Consider the following 3,391-nt stretch of genomic DNA (forward strand, 5'->3'; position numbering starts at 1 on the left):
CCTCCATACCTGCTTCATGCCCTGGAGGACGGGGCTGTGGCCCCCCCACACCCTCTAGTAGATCATTACATGAAGGAACCTTTTAAAAAAAACAAGCGCGTCCATGCTCACAGGTGTACACACGGGTGATCACACCCACAAACTACACCCTTTTTGGCTCCTACCTCAAAGCACACTGTGTTCTAAAAATGTGATATATTAGTGCTATAATTTGGTTATAACTTTAATTCTACATCTTTAAGTGGACATTAAATTACTTACTTTGATACACTGTTTTGACGTAGTAAATTGAAGTGTTGATGATTGCTGTTGCTCGTGGGATCTAGCTTAAAAATGCAAATAAGATAGCTAGCACATGTTTTCTTCAACTCTTGTTTTTTTCTCTCAGAAGAAGAATGTGTATGATAGCACCCCCTGGTGATCACAAACCAAACACAGGTCGCTATGTTTGTTTTTTTTGGCAGAGTTTATCAGTTTATCCATAACACGATCTAGTTCAAAATTCATTTGATCAGTATAAAAATGAATTTAGTCAATGTTCAAAGCTCATCATTAAAATACTTGTAGATAAATCCAGACTCTGTTGAGATAAATCTGTGTCTGTGTCAATCCCACACGTGTTTAATAGCCCACTCATTTAATAGCCCTTTGTGACCATGGCTACAGAAGTTTGACTCTTGCAAAAAATATAGGTTGGGTCGGCCCTTTCAGGTAACATTGACAGTTACCTAAGGTTCACAGTTCTGCAGGCTGTTTGGAGCCTTTGAGTTCAGATTTGCTGAATCACTGAAGTGCACTCCTGTGTATGTTAATTTTATACAACTTGCTCATGACAGCCCACATACAAATGACAGCACTTTTGTTAATATTAGCATTTGACTTAAAAGCTACAGTTCACATATTATTAGGTTAATGTTTTAACAACCATTAGCATTTTAGCATATACCCTGCTGGTAGCACACTAGATGGAGTAAGGTAATGTTAAGAAACATGGTAGTCAGTGATCCACAACCAGCTTATTGGCTCAAAACACCTTATCTAATTATAAACTGATACGCACCTACTGGCATGCCCCTTTAAATTTCTTCATAAATGTTATTTAATTTTATTATTACGGCAGCATGGTGGTTAGCACTGTTGCCGCACAGCAAGAAGGTCCTGAGTTCAATTCCACCATCAAGCCAGGGTCTTTCTGTGTGGAGTTTGCAGGTTCTCTCCCCGTGTTTGTGTGGGTTCTCTCCAGGCTCTCTCCAAAGACATGCAGCTTGTGGTGATAGGTTAATTGGTTAATCCGAATTGCCCATAGGTGTGAATGTGAGTGTGAATGGTTGTCTGTCCCTGTGTGTTGGCCCTGTGACAGACTGGCAACCTTTCCAGGGTGTACCCTGCCTCTTGCCCTATGACAGCTGGGATAGATTCCAGCACCCCCTGCGACCCTTAAAAGGATAAGCAGATGGATGGATGGAATTTTATTAATATCTTTAAAGGGGATCATTTAGGACTTAAACAATAATACAGACAGCAATGTAGTTAAACATCTTACATTCAGTTTTATTAGGGATGAATTAAAAAAAAATCTAGTCTCCTATTTTTTGTGTCATATAGGAAAAGAAGCATCAATATCCGATGAGAAGACTCATCGGATATTGGCCTTACTGTGTGTTATTTTGTGGTGTTTGGTGCAGTTTTCTTGTTTTGTAGGATTGTTTTTTTTTTCAATGGGAGGTGAATATCTCTAACAAGTTTTTTTCACATTTGCACATCTTAATTTTTAAGCGAAATATGCATTTTGAGTTTATGTACTTTATGCATATAAGGCAACGTTTTCCTTTTGCAGTATTTTTGTGTAGTGCATTTTTCTATGTTTTAACAAAAGGGGAACAAAGGTGTTTAAGTCAACCAAAAATGATGTTATTATTTTCACATACTTACTGAGGTTATGCGAAGTGCTGGAAAAGCTTGAAAATGGACTTGAAAGTGCTTAGAAAGGGCTTGAATTTAACCCTGAAGAAGGTGTATGAACCCCGCAAGACAGGAAAGTAAAAATCTCAAGAAGGAACTGATGAAAGTGCAAGATGAAGTTGCAGAGGAGAAAATGGAGTTGAAGGGATTCCTCAAAGCAATGACAGACACTGAAGTGACCAAGAAAGACTGTAAAAATGCACTGAAAGACCTACAAATGCACAAAAAAGAAGCTAAAGAGCTCCTCAAACAGTAAAACTGGCCAAACAGCAAAAAGAAAAAGTTAAAGATGCCAAGCAGCACCTAAAGAAAACCTTACAAGAGCTGAAGGCAAAAGAAAAGAAAGCCGAGGACAGGAGTGGATTCTGGAGCAGAGTGCAGAAGAAAAACTGTCCCAGCAACATCGAGTTTAAGGGGAATGATGGATCCACAAAGGAGGACCAATAGTTTCTTCTTCCGTCCCCCTTTCTCTCACCCCAAACCTTTTTCATGATCTTCTCTACCCCCACCCTGGCCCATGGCAAGTGTTGTGTAAAACAGTACCACACTTTCCACTATGTAACTGAATAAATCCATTATTGCTTTATTTTACAATGCAGTGCAAAAATATTATGCTCCCAATCTTTTTTTGAGCACAAAGCTTTTTTTGCCCCTTCCTGACTTCTTAAGTTTTATTAAGTTTCGTTTTTAAAAAAATGATGATTTCGTGTTTTGGATTATTGCCCTGGTAAACCTAAAGGCTTCAGGGAGCATTAATTGAGACAAGTGAAGCCTTTAGGTTTTTATTTCCAGTTCTTTTGTGACCTCCTGGATGAAACGTCGATGGGCTACGTCCACACGTACAGGGGTATTTTTGAAAATGCATATTTTTCTATGCGTTTGGGTCTTTCTAGCCTTGTGATTGGTCACCATTTAGTTTATAGCGTTTACATGTGGACGGAGATATTTTTTCAAAACTGCACGGCTCAACAGGATTTTCTTTTTAAAACAATTCCGTTTTCAAAAATACCCGTGTACGTAACCTTGGAGTAATTTTAGTAGGTCGGTCAGTTCAAGTCCCAAAGTGTTTGAAATGCCTTTGTAACCCTTTCCGGTAGTGATGTGCGATACCACTGATTTTCTTTCCGATCCGATACCAAGTAATATTCAGGGTGGTATCGACGATACTGATCCGATACTTTGTACAAAACTTATTTTATTTATTGTATCTCAAATAATAGCGTCATAATGATTACAGGACTCCGTGAGAGACGTCTGTCTCGCCCTAGCAGCACCTGTCCCTGTCCACTCCTCCTCTTCAGTTCGCCTCCACATAAGCTCATCATATTCTGTGATATGATTTACTCTGAGGTGTTTGACACGGTTAGTGATGTTGCCACAACCATACATGCCAACCCTCCCGATTTTTCCAGGAGAATCCCGAATTTCA

This window comes from Haplochromis burtoni, unplaced genomic scaffold (genome assembly GCF_018398535.1).
Source record: "Haplochromis burtoni strain Fernald_Lab_line unplaced genomic scaffold, NCSU_Asbu1 Contig_5, whole genome shotgun sequence".
Lineage (NCBI taxonomy): Eukaryota > Metazoa > Chordata > Actinopteri > Cichliformes > Cichlidae > Haplochromis > Haplochromis burtoni.